This window comes from Ambystoma mexicanum, chromosome 9 (genome assembly GCF_040938575.1).
Source record: "Ambystoma mexicanum isolate Mex_15411 chromosome 9, UKY_AmexF1_1, whole genome shotgun sequence".
In the NCBI taxonomy this organism is placed as follows: domain Eukaryota; kingdom Metazoa; phylum Chordata; class Amphibia; order Caudata; family Ambystomatidae; genus Ambystoma; species Ambystoma mexicanum.
Genome location: NC_090931.1, coordinates 562067132 through 562079254, shown reverse-complemented (window position 1 = coordinate 562079254; position 12123 = coordinate 562067132). Strand labels below are relative to the sequence as shown.

The 12123-nt window shown below is 47.6% G+C and overlaps 11 non-coding genes across 11 annotated transcripts; all 11 read right to left on the bottom strand.

Moving 5' to 3' along the window:
* Positions 1-674: 674 nt before the first annotated feature.
* On the bottom strand, positions 675-892 carry LOC138490263 (small nucleolar RNA U3). The gene has a single exon (XR_011275308.1). It is a non-coding gene; the product is annotated as a small nucleolar RNA U3 (small nucleolar RNA).
* Positions 893-1727: 835 nt separating this feature from the next.
* On the bottom strand, positions 1728-1945 carry LOC138490777 (small nucleolar RNA U3). The gene has a single exon (XR_011275679.1). It is a non-coding gene; the product is annotated as a small nucleolar RNA U3 (small nucleolar RNA).
* An 824-nt stretch (positions 1946-2769) lies between these two features.
* Positions 2770-2987, bottom strand: LOC138490052 (small nucleolar RNA U3). Its single transcript, XR_011275123.1, has one exon. It is a non-coding gene; the product is annotated as a small nucleolar RNA U3 (small nucleolar RNA).
* Positions 2988-3822: 835 nt separating this feature from the next.
* LOC138490407 (small nucleolar RNA U3) lies at positions 3823-4042 on the bottom strand. Its single transcript, XR_011275438.1, has one exon. It is a non-coding gene; the product is annotated as a small nucleolar RNA U3 (small nucleolar RNA).
* An 824-nt stretch (positions 4043-4866) lies between these two features.
* LOC138490289 (small nucleolar RNA U3) lies at positions 4867-5084 on the bottom strand. Its single transcript, XR_011275332.1, has one exon. It is a non-coding gene; the product is annotated as a small nucleolar RNA U3 (small nucleolar RNA).
* An 824-nt stretch (positions 5085-5908) lies between these two features.
* On the bottom strand, positions 5909-6126 carry LOC138490051 (small nucleolar RNA U3). Its single transcript, XR_011275122.1, has one exon. It is a non-coding gene; the product is annotated as a small nucleolar RNA U3 (small nucleolar RNA).
* An 823-nt stretch (positions 6127-6949) lies between these two features.
* Positions 6950-7167, bottom strand: LOC138490261 (small nucleolar RNA U3). The gene has a single exon (XR_011275307.1). It is a non-coding gene; the product is annotated as a small nucleolar RNA U3 (small nucleolar RNA).
* Positions 7168-8002: 835 nt separating this feature from the next.
* Positions 8003-8220, bottom strand: LOC138490776 (small nucleolar RNA U3). Its single transcript, XR_011275678.1, has one exon. It is a non-coding gene; the product is annotated as a small nucleolar RNA U3 (small nucleolar RNA).
* An 824-nt stretch (positions 8221-9044) lies between these two features.
* LOC138490050 (small nucleolar RNA U3) lies at positions 9045-9262 on the bottom strand. Its single transcript, XR_011275121.1, has one exon. It is a non-coding gene; the product is annotated as a small nucleolar RNA U3 (small nucleolar RNA).
* An 835-nt stretch (positions 9263-10097) lies between these two features.
* LOC138490406 (small nucleolar RNA U3) lies at positions 10098-10317 on the bottom strand. The gene has a single exon (XR_011275437.1). It is a non-coding gene; the product is annotated as a small nucleolar RNA U3 (small nucleolar RNA).
* An 824-nt stretch (positions 10318-11141) lies between these two features.
* LOC138490288 (small nucleolar RNA U3) lies at positions 11142-11359 on the bottom strand. Its single transcript, XR_011275331.1, has one exon. It is a non-coding gene; the product is annotated as a small nucleolar RNA U3 (small nucleolar RNA).
* Positions 11360-12123: the final 764 nt, after the last annotated feature.

Sequence of the window (12123 nt, the reverse complement as noted above, 5' to 3'; positions counted from 1 at the left end):
ATCCATAGCGTTGGCAAAAGATGACAAAAATGCCTGTACTTTGTAAATTTACATATTGAAGACCAGCAGCCAATAAAATTCGTCAGTGTGGATGACAGAGACAAGGGGCTCCCATGGCCCAGCCAAGGCTGGCCTCAGTAAACAGAGTGGCCATATTACGATGGCAATGAGTGTTATTCAATATCTGGGAAGCTTTGCAGTGGAATTCGAGCAAGCATAAGTGGGAGGCAACGTGAACAATGGCGGTGTGACTTTTATGAGAACGTAATGCATGTGATGGAAGGGTATTGCGCGCATTGGCCAGACAAGCATTTGAGTCGGACCTGAAAAGTACCCAGCTGAATAGGCAGTTTCAAAGGCAGTACAGTGTTGTTTTCACAGAAGCACGAGGATTGCGCCAGATGAAAAACAGTGGCAAATCAGAATGGCTTAACCTTTGTGAAATGGAAGTAGGCCAGCATGCAACAGCCGGAACTTGTCGCTTGGGTCCCCCAGGGCAGCGCACAAAAGGGCCCACGGCCAATTGTGTTTACCGGGGCGACGCAAGGTGTTTGGTCCATGTGGAGATTTGCACAGCTAACAAATCAGAACCCACATAATCGACAGCACAGACACCAAGCAACCCTAAGAACAGGGGAGCTGTCTCTATTTTTCACCAGAATAATAAGCAGCTAACCACTCAGTTTGTGTTCCCTTCCTCCAACCCTCCTGAAAGGGAGAGAGGAACGGTCATCAATAGCAGACAGCAGCTGCATAAATGCAACACTGTCCACTTGCTTCACGCTCAGAAGAGAACACTTCAACTCTTCCTCGTGGTTAGCCAAGACCAGACACTTTCGAACACATTTCCTCAGTTAAGAACTATAGAAATGACCCCTGAAAGTATAGTCTTAATAGCACAAAGGGCAGCCCAGGCAGGTGGAAGAAGCTGCCACCCATCTCACTTAGGGTGGGAAAGCGTCTATCGTCCCAAAGGCAACAAAAAGCCCCCCCATTTCTGCATAGGAAAACCTTTCCCGCAACCCCATAGAAAACCTTTCCTTTCCATAGCGTTGGCAAAAGATGACAAAAATGCCTGTACTTTGTAAATTTACATATTGAAGACCAGCAGCCAATAAAATTCGTCAGTGTGGATGACAGAGACAAGGGGCTCCCATGGCCCAGCCAAGGCTGGCCTCAGTAAACAGAGTGGCCATATTACGATGGCAATGAGTGTTATTCAATATCTGGGAAGCTTTGCAGTGGAATTCGAGCAAGCATAAGTGGGAGGCAACGTGAACAATGGCGGTGTGACTTTTATGAGAACGTAATGCATGTGATGGAAGGGTATTGCGCGCATTGGCCAGACAAGCATTTGAGTCGGACCTGAAAAGTACCCAGCTGAATAGGCAGATTCAAATCCCCCAAAGGGGCAGTACAGTGTTGTTTTCACAGAAGCACGAGGATTGCGCCAGATGGAAAACAGTGGCAAATCAGAATGGCTTAACCTTTGTGAAATGGAAGTAGGCCAGCATGCAACAGCCGGAACTTGTCGCTTGGGTCCCCCAGGGCAGCGCACAAAAGGGCCCACGGCCAATTGTGTTTACCGGGGCGACGCAAGGTGTTTGGTCCATGTGGAGATTTGCACAGCTAACAAATCAGAACCCACATAATCGACAGAACAGACACCAAGCAACCCTAAGAACAGGGGAGCTGTCTCTATTTTTCACCAGAATAATAAGCAGCTAACCACTCAGTTTGTGTTCCCTTCCTCCAACCCTCCTGAAAGGGAGAGAGGAACGGTCATCAATAGCAGACAGCAGCTGCATAAATGCAACACTGTCCACTTGCTTCACGCTCAGAAGAGAACACTTCAACTCTTCCTCGTGGTTAGCGAAGACCAGACACTTTCGAACACATTTCCTCAGTTAAGAACTATAGAAATGATCCCTGAAAGTATAGACTTAATAGCACAAAGGGCAGCCCAGGCAGGTGGAAGAAGCTGCCACCCATCTCACTTAGGGTGGGAAAGCGTCTATCGTCCCAAAGGCAACAAAAAGCCCCTCCATTTCTGCATAGGAAAACCTTTCCCGCAACACCATAGAAAACATTTCCTATCCATAGCGTTGGCAAAAGATGACAAAAATGCCTGTACTTTGTAAATTTACATATTGAAGACCAGCAGCCAATAAAATTCGTCAGTGTGGATGACAGAGACAAGGGGCTCCCATGGCCCAGCCAAGGCTGGCCTCAGTAAACAGAGTGGCCATATTACGATGGCAATGAGTGTTATTCAATATCTGGGAAGCTTTGCAGTGGAATTCGAGCAAGCATAAGTGGGAGGCAACGTGAACAATGGCGGTGTGACTTTTATGAGAACGTAATGCATGTGATGGAAGGGTATTGGGCGCATTGGCCAGACAAGCATTTGAGTCGGACCTGAAAAGTACCCAGCTGAATAGGCAGATTCAAAGGCAGTACAGTGTTGTTTTCACAGAAGCACGAGGATTGCGCCAGATGGAAAACAGTGGCAAATCAGAATGGCTTAACCTTTGTGAAATGGAAGTAGGCCAGCATGCAACAGCCGGAACTTGTCGCTTGGGTCCCCCAGGGCAGCGCACAAAAGGGCCCACGGCCAATTGTGTTTACCGGGGCGACGCAAGGTGTTTGGTCCATGTGGAGATTTGCACAGCTAACAAATCAGAACCCACATAATCGACAGCACAGACACCAAGCAACCCTAAGAACAGGGGAGCTGTCTCTATTTTTCACCAGAATAATAAGCAGCTAACCACTCAGTTTGTGTTCCCTTCCTCCAACCCTCCTGAAAGGGAGAGAGGAACGGTCATCAATAGCAGACAGCAGCTGCATAAATGCAACACTGTCCACTTGCTTCACGCTCAGAAGAGAACACTTCAACTCTTCCTCGTGGTTAGCGAAGACCAGACACTTTCGAACACATTTCCTCAGTTAAGAACTATAGAAATGATCCCTGAAAGTATAGTCTTAATAGCACAAAGGGCAGCCCAGGCAGGTGGAAGAAGCTGCCACCCATCTCACTTAGGGTGGGAAAGCGTCTATCGTCCCAAAGGCAACAAAAAGCCCCTCCATTTCTGCATAGGAAAACCTTTCCCGCAACACCATAGAAAACATTTCCTATCCATAGCGTTGGCAAAAGATGACAAAAATGCCTGTACTTTGTAAATTTACATATTGAAGACCAGCAGCCAATAAAATTCGTCAGTGTGGATGACAGAGACAAGGGGCTCCCATGGCCCAGCCAAGGCTGGCCTCAGTAAACAGAGTGGCCATATTACGATGGCAATGAGTGTTATTCAATATCTGGGAAGCTTTGCAGTGGAATTCGAGCAAGCATAAGTGGGAGGCAACGTGAACAATGGCGGTGTGACTTTTATGAGAACGTAATGCATGTGATGGAAGGGTATTGCGCGCATTGGCCAGACAAGCATTTGAGTCGGACCTGAAAAGTACCCAGCTGAATAGGCAGATTCAAATCCCCCAAAGGGGCAGTACAGTGTTGTTTTCACAGAAGCACGAGTATTGCGCCAGATGGAAAACAGTGGCAAATCAGAATGGCTTAACCTTTGTGAAATGGAAGTAGGCCAGCATGCAACAGCCGGAACTTGTCGCTTGGGTCCCCCAGGGCAGCGCACAAAAGGGCCCACGGCCAATTGTGTTTACCGGGGCGACGCAAGGTGTTTGGTCCATGTGGAGATTTGCACAGCTAACAAATCAGAACCCACATAATCGACAGCACAGACACCAAGCAACCCTAAGAACAGGGGAGCTGTCTCTATTTTTCACCAGAATAATAAGCAGCTAACCACTCAGTTTGTGTTCCCTTCCTCCAATCCTCCTGAAAGGGAGAGAGAGGAACGGTCATCAATAGCAGACAGCAGCTGCATAAATGCAACACTGTCCACTTGCTTCACGCTCAGAAGAGAACACTTCAACTCTTCCACGTGGTTAGCGAAGACCAGACACTTTCGAACACATTTCCTCAGTTAAGAACTATAGAAATGATCCCTGAAAGTATAGTCTTAATAGCACAAAGGGCAGCCCAGGCAGGTGGAAGAAGCTGCCACCCATCTCACTTAGGGTGGGAAAGCGTCTATCGTCCCAAAGGCAACAAAAAGCCCCTCCATTTCTGCATAGGAAAACCTTTCCCGCAACACCATAGAAAACATTTCCTATCCATAGCGTTGGCAAAAGATGACAAAAATGCCTGTACTTTGTAAATTTACATATTGAAGACCAGCAGCCAATAAAATTCGTCAGTGTGGATGACAGAGACAAGGGGCTCCCATGGCCCAGCCAAGGCTGGCCTCAGTAAACAGAGTGGCCATATTACGATGGCAATGAGTGTTATTCAATATCTGGGAAGCTTTGCAGTGGAATTCGAGCAAGCATAAGTGGGAGGCAACGTGAACAATGGCGGTGTGACTTTTATGAGAACGTAATGCATGTGATGGAAGGGTATTGCGCGCATTGGCCAGACAAGCATTTGAGTCGGACCTGAAAAGTACCCAGCTGAATAGGCAGATTCAAAGGCAGTACAGTGTTGTTTTCACAGAAGCACGAGGATTGCGCCAGATGAAAAACAGTGGCAAATCAGAATGGCTTAACCTTTGTGAAATGGAAGTAGGCCAGCATGCAACAGCCGGAACTTGTCGCTTGGGTCCCCCAGGGCAGCGCACAAAAGGGCCCACGGCCAATTGTGTTTACCGGGGCGACGCAAGGTGTTTGGTCCATGTGGAGATTTGCACAGCTAACAAATCAGAACCCACATAATCGACAGCACAGACACCAAGCAACCCTAAGAACAGGGGAGCTGTCTCTATTTTTCACCAGAATAATAAGCAGCTAACCACTCAGTTTGTGTTCCCTTCCTCCAACCCTCCTGAAAGGGAGAGAGGAACGGTCATCAATAGCAGACAGCAGCTGCATAAATGCAACACTGTCCACTTGCTTCACGCTCAGAAGAGAACACTTCAACTCTTCCTCGTGGTTAGCGAAGACCAGACACTTTCGAACACATTTCCTCAATTAAGAACTATAGAAATGATCCCTGAAAGTATAGTCTTAATAGCAAAAAGGGCAGCCCAGGCAGGTGGAAGAAGCTGCCACCCATCTCACTTAGGGTGGGAAAGCGTCTATCGTCCCAAAGGCAACAAAAAGCCCCTCCATTTCTGCATAGGAAAACCTTTCCCGCAACACCATAGAAAACATTTCCTATCCATAGCGTTGGCAAAAGATGACAAAAATGCCTGTACTTTGTAAATTTACATATTGAAGACCAGCAGCCAATAAAATTCGTCAGTGTGGATGACAGAGACAAGGGGCTCCCATGGCCCAGCCAAGGCTGGCCTCAGTAAACAGAGTGGCCATATTACGATGGCAATGAGTGTTATTCAATATCTGGGAAGCTTTGCAGTGGAATTCGAGCAAGCATAAGTGGGAGGCAACGTGAACAATGGCGGTGTGACTTTTATGAGAACGTAATGCATGTGATGGAAGGGTATTGCGCGCATTGGCCAGACAAGCATTTGAGTCGGACCTGAAAAGTACCCAGCTGAATAGGCAGATTCAAAGGCAGTACAGTGTTGTTTTCACAGAAGCACGAGGATTGCGCCAGATGAAAAACAGTGGCAAATCAGAATGGCTTAACCTTTGTGAAATGGAAGTAGGCCAGCATGCAACAGCCGGAACTTGTCGCTTGGGTCCCCCAGGGCAGCGCACAAAAGGGCCCACGGCCAATTGTGTTTACCGGGGCGACGCAAGGTGTTTGGTCCATGTGGAGATTTGCACAGCTAACAAATCAGAACCCACATAATCGACAGCACAGACACCAAGCAACCCTAAGAACAGGGGAGCTGTCTCTATTTTTCACCAGAATAATAAGCAGCTAACCACTCAGTTTGTGTTCCCTTCCTCCAACCCTCCTGAAAGGGAGAGAGGAACGGTCATCAATAGCAGACAGCAGCTGCATAAATGCAACACTGTCCACTTGCTTCACGCTCAGAAGAGAACACTTCAACTCTTCCTCGTGGTTAGCGAAGACCAGACACTTTCGAACACATTTCCTCAGTTAAGAACTATAGAAATGATCCCTGAAAGTATAGTCTTAATAGCACAAAGGGCAGCCCAGGCAGGTGGAAGAAGCTGCCACCCATCTCACTTAGGGTGGGAAAGCGTCTATCGTCCCAAAGGCAACAAAAAGCCCCTCCATTTCTGCATAGGAAAACCTTTCCCGCAACACCATAGAAAACATTTCCTATCCATAGCGTTGGCAAAAGATGACAAAAATGCCTGTACTTTGTAAATTTACATATTGAAGACCAGCAGCCAATAAAATTCGTCAGTGTGGATGACAGAGACAAGGGGCTCCCATGGCCCAGCCAAGGCTGGCCTCAGTAAACAGAGTGGCCATATTACGATGGCAATGAGTGTTATTCAATATCTGGGAAGCTTTGCAGTGGAATTCGAGCAAGCATAAGTGGGAGGCAACGTGAACAATGGCGGTGTGACTTTTATGAGAACGTAATGCATGTGATGGAAGGGTATTGCGCGCATTGGCCAGACAAGCATTTGAGTCGGACCTGAAAAGTACCCAGCTGAATAGGCAGATTCAAAGGCAGTACAGTGTTGTTTTCACAGAAGCACGAGGATTGCGCCAGATGAAAAACAGTGGCAAATCAGAATGGCTTAACCTTTGTGAAATGGAAGTAGGCCAGCATGCAACAGCCGGAACTTGTCGCTTGGGTCCCCCAGGGCAGCGCACAAAAGGGCCCACGGCAATTGTGTTTACCGGGGCGACGCAAGGTGTTTGGTCCATGTGGAGATTTGCACAGCTAACAAATCAGAACCCACATAATCGACAGCACAGACACCAAGCAACCCTAAGAACAGGGGAGCTGTCTCTATTTTTCACCAGAATAATAAGCAGCTAACCACTCAGTTTGTGTTCCCTTCCTCCAACCCTCCTGAAAGGGAGAGAGGAACGGTCATCAATAGCAGACAGCAGCTGCATAAATGCAACACTGTCCACTTGCTTCACGCTCAGAAGAGAACACTTCAACTCTTCCTCGTGGTTAGCCAAGACCAGACACTTTCGAACACATTTCCTCAGTTAAGAACTATAGAAATGACCCCTGAAAGTATAGTCTTAATAGCACAAAGGGCAGCCCAGGCAGGTGGAAGAAGCTGCCACCCATCTCACTTAGGGTGGGAAAGCGTCTATCGTCCCAAAGGCAACAAAAAGCCCCCCCATTTCTGCATAGGAAAACCTTTCCCGCAACCCCATAGAAAACCTTTCCTTTCCATAGCGTTGGCAAAAGATGACAAAAATGCCTGTACTTTGTAAATTTACATATTGAAGACCAGCAGCCAATAAAATTCGTCAGTGTGGATGACAGAGACAAGGGGCTCCCATGGCCCAGCCAAGGCTGGCCTCAGTAAACAGAGTGGCCATATTACGATGGCAATGAGTGTTATTCAATATCTGGGAAGCTTTGCAGTGGAATTCGAGCAAGCATAAGTGGGAGGCAACGTGAACAATGGCGGTGTGACTTTTATGAGAACGTAATGCATGTGATGGAAGGGTATTGCGCGCATTGGCCAGACAAGCATTTGAGTCGGACCTGAAAAGTACCCAGCTGAATAGGCAGATTCAAATCCCCCAAAGGGGCAGTACAGTGTTGTTTTCACAGAAGCACGAGGATTGCGCCAGATGGAAAACAGTGGCAAATCAGAATGGCTTAACCTTTGTGAAATGGAAGTAGGCCAGCATGCAACAGCCGGAACTTGTCGCTTGGGTCCCCCAGGGCAGCGCACAAAAGGGCCCACGGCCAATTGTGTTTACCGGGGCGACGCAAGGTGTTTGGTCCATGTGGAGATTTGCACAGCTAACAAATCAGAACCCACATAATCGACAGCACAGACACCAAGCAACCCTAAGAACAGGGGAGCTGTCTCTATTTTTCACCAGAATAATAAGCAGCTAACCACTCAGTTTGTGTTCCCTTCCTCCAACCCTCCTGAAAGGGAGAGAGGAACGGTCATCAATAGCAGACAGCAGCTGCATAAATGCAACACTGTCCACTTGCTTCACGCTCAGAAGAGAACACTTCAACTCTTCCTCGTGGTTAGCGAAGACCAGACACTTTCGAACACATTTCCTCAGTTAAGAACTATAGAAATGATCCCTGAAAGTATAGACTTAATAGCACAAAGGGCAGCCCAGGCAGGTGGAAGAAGCTGCCACCCATCTCACTTAGGGTGGGAAAGCGTCTATCGTCCCAAAGGCAACAAAAAGCCCCTCCATTTCTGCATAGGAAAACCTTTCCCGCAACACCATAGAAAACATTTCCTATCCATAGCGTTGGCAAAAGATGACAAAAATGCCTGTACTTTGTAAATTTACATATTGAAGACCAGCAGCCAATAAAATTCGTCAGTGTGGATGACAGAGACAAGGGGCTCCCATGGCCCAGCCAAGGCTGGCCTCAGTAAACAGAGTGGCCATATTACGATGGCAATGAGTGTTATTCAATATCTGGGAAGCTTTGCAGTGGAATTCGAGCAAGCATAAGTGGGAGGCAACGTGAACAATGGCGGTGTGACTTTTATGAGAACGTAATGCATGTGATGGAAGGGTATTGGGCGCATTGGCCAGACAAGCATTTGAGTCGGACCTGAAAAGTACCCAGCTGAATAGGCAGATTCAAAGGCAGTACAGTGTTGTTTTCACAGAAGCACGAGGATTGCGCCAGATGGAAAACAGTGGCAAATCAGAATGGCTTAACCTTTGTGAAATGGAAGTAGGCCAGCATGCAACAGCCGGAACTTGTCGCTTGGGTCCCCCAGGGCAGCGCACAAAAGGGCCCACGGCCAATTGTGTTTACCGGGGCGACGCAAGGTGTTTGGTCCATGTGGAGATTTGCACAGCTAACAAATCAGAACCCACATAATCGACAGCACAGACACCAAGCAACCCTAAGAACAGGGGAGCTGTCTCTATTTTTCACCAGAATAATAAGCAGCTAACCACTCAGTTTGTGTTCCCTTCCTCCAACCCTCCTGAAAGGGAGAGAGGAACGGTCATCAATAGCAGACAGCAGCTGCATAAATGCAACACTGTCCACTTGCTTCACGCTCAGAAGAGAACACTTCAACTCTTCCTCGTGGTTAGCGAAGACCAGACACTTTCGAACACATTTCCTCAGTTAAGAACTATAGAAATGATCCCTGAAAGTATAGTCTTAATAGCACAAAGGGCAGCCCAGGCAGGTGGAAGAAGCTGCCACCCATCTCACTTAGGGTGGGAAAGCGTCTATCGTCCCAAAGGCAACAAAAAGCCCCTCCATTTCTGCATAGGAAAACCTTTCCCGCAACACCATAGAAAACATTTCCTATCCATAGCGTTGGCAAAAGATGACAAAAATGCCTGTACTTTGTAAATTTACATATTGAAGACCAGCAGCCAATAAAATTCGTCAGTGTGGATGACAGAGACAAGGGGCTCCCATGGCCCAGCCAAGGCTGGCCTCAGTAAACAGAGTGGCCATATTACGATGGCAATGAGTGTTATTCAATATCTGGGAAGCTTTGCAGTGGAATTCGAGCAAGCATAAGTGGGAGGCAACGTGAACAATGGCGGTGTGACTTTTATGAGAACGTAATGCATGTGATGGAAGGGTATTGCGCGCATTGGCCAGACAAGCATTTGAGTCGGACCTGAAAAGTACCCAGCTGAATAGGCAGATTCAAATCCCCCAAAGGGGCAGTACAGTGTTGTTTTCACAGAAGCACGAGTATTGCGCCAGATGGAAAACAGTGGCAAATCAGAATGGCTTAACCTTTGTGAAATGGAAGTAGGCCAGCATGCAACAGCCGGAACTTGTCGCTTGGGTCCCCCAGGGCAGCGCACAAAAGGGCCCACGGCCAATTGTGTTTACCGGGGCGACGCAAGGTGTTTGGTCCATGTGGAGATTTGCACAGCTAACAAATCAGAACCCACATAATCGACAGCACAGACACCAAGCAACCCTAAGAACAGGGGAGCTGTCTCTATTTTTCACCAGAATAATAAGCAGCTAACCACTCAGTTTGTGTTCCCTTCCTCCAATCCTCCTGAAAGGGAGAGAGAGGAACGGTCATCAATAGCAGACAGCAGCTGCATAAATGCAACACTGTCCACTTGCTTCACGCTCAGAAGAGAACACTTCAACTCTTCCACGTGGTTAGCGAAGACCAGACACTTTCGAACACATTTCCTCAGTTAAGAACTATAGAAATGATCCCTGAAAGTATAGTCTTAATAGCACAAAGGGCAGCCCAGGCAGGTGGAAGAAGCTGCCACCCATCTCACTTAGGGTGGGAAAGCGTCTATCGTCCCAAAGGCAACAAAAAGCCCCTCCATTTCTGCATAGGAAAACCTTTCCCGCAACACCATAGAAAACATTTCCTATCCATAGCGTTGGCAAAAGATGACAAAAATGCCTGTACTTTGTAAATTTACATATTGAAGACCAGCAGCCAATAAAATTCGTCAGTGTGGATGACAGAGACAAGGGGCTCCCATGGCCCAGCCAAGGCTGGCCTCAGTAAACAGAGTGGCCATATTACGATGGCAATGAGTGTTATTCAATATCTGGGAAGCTTTGCAGTGGAATTCGAGCAAGCATAAGTGGGAGGCAACGTGAACAATGGCGGTGTGACTTTTATGAGAACGTAATGCATGTGATGGAAGGGTATTGCGCGCATTGGCCAGACAAGCATTTGAGTCGGACCTGAAAAGTACCCAGCTGAATAGGCAGATTCAAAGGCAGTACAGTGTTGTTTTCACAGAAGCACGAGGATTGCGCCAGATGAAAAACAGTGGCAAATCAGAATGGCTTAACCTTTGTGAAATGGAAGTAGGCCAGCATGCAACAGCCGGAACTTGTCGCTTGGGTCCCCCAGGGCAGCGCACAAAAGGGCCCACGGCCAATTGTGTTTACCGGGGCGACGCAAGGTGTTTGGTCCATGTGGAGATTTGCACAGCTAACAAATCAGAACCCACATAATCGACAGCACAGACACCAAGCAACCCTAAGAACAGGGGAGCTGTCTCTATTTTTCACCAGAATAATAAGCAGCTAACCACTCAGTTTGTGTTCCCTTCCTCCAACCCTCCTGAAAGGGAGAGAGGAACGGTCATCAATAGCAGACAGCAGCTGCATAAATGCAACACTGTCCACTTGCTTCACGCTCAGAAGAGAACACTTCAACTCTTCCTCGTGGTTAGCGAAGACCAGACACTTTCGAACACATTTCCTCAATTAAGAACTATAGAAATGATCCCTGAAAGTATAGTCTTAATAGCAAAAAGGGCAGCCCAGGCAGGTGGAAGAAGCTGCCACCCATCTCACTTAGGGTGGGAAAGCGTCTATCGTCCCAAAGGCAACAAAAAGCCCCTCCATTTCTGCATAGGAAAACCTTTCCCGCAACACCATAGAAAACATTTCCTATCCATAGCGTTGGCAAAAGATGACAAAAATGCCTGTACTTTGTAAATTTACATATTGAAGACCAGCAGCCAATAAAATTCGTCAGTGTGGATGACAGAGACAAGGGGCTCCCATGGCCCAGCCAAGGCTGGCCTCAGTAAACAGAGTGGCCATATTACGATGGCAATGAGTGTTATTCAATATCTGGGAAGCTTTGCAGTGGAATTCGAGCAAGCATAAGTGGGAGGCAACGTGAACAATGGCGGTGTGACTTTTATGAGAACGTAATGCATGTGATGGAAGGGTATTGCGCGCATTGGCCAGACAAGCATTTGAGTCGGACCTGAAAAGTACCCAGCTGAATAGGCAGATTCAAAGGCAGTACAGTGTTGTTTTCACAGAAGCACGAGGATTGCGCCAGATGAAAAACAGTGGCAAATCAGAATGGCTTAACCTTTGTGAAATGGAAGTAGGCCAGCATGCAACAGCCGGAACTTGTCGCTTGGGTCCCCCAGGGCAGCGCACAAAAGGGCCCACGGCCAATTGTGTTTACCGGGGCGACGCAAGGTGTTTGGTCCATGTGGAGATTTGCACAGCTAACAAATCAGAACCCACATAATCGACAGCACAGACA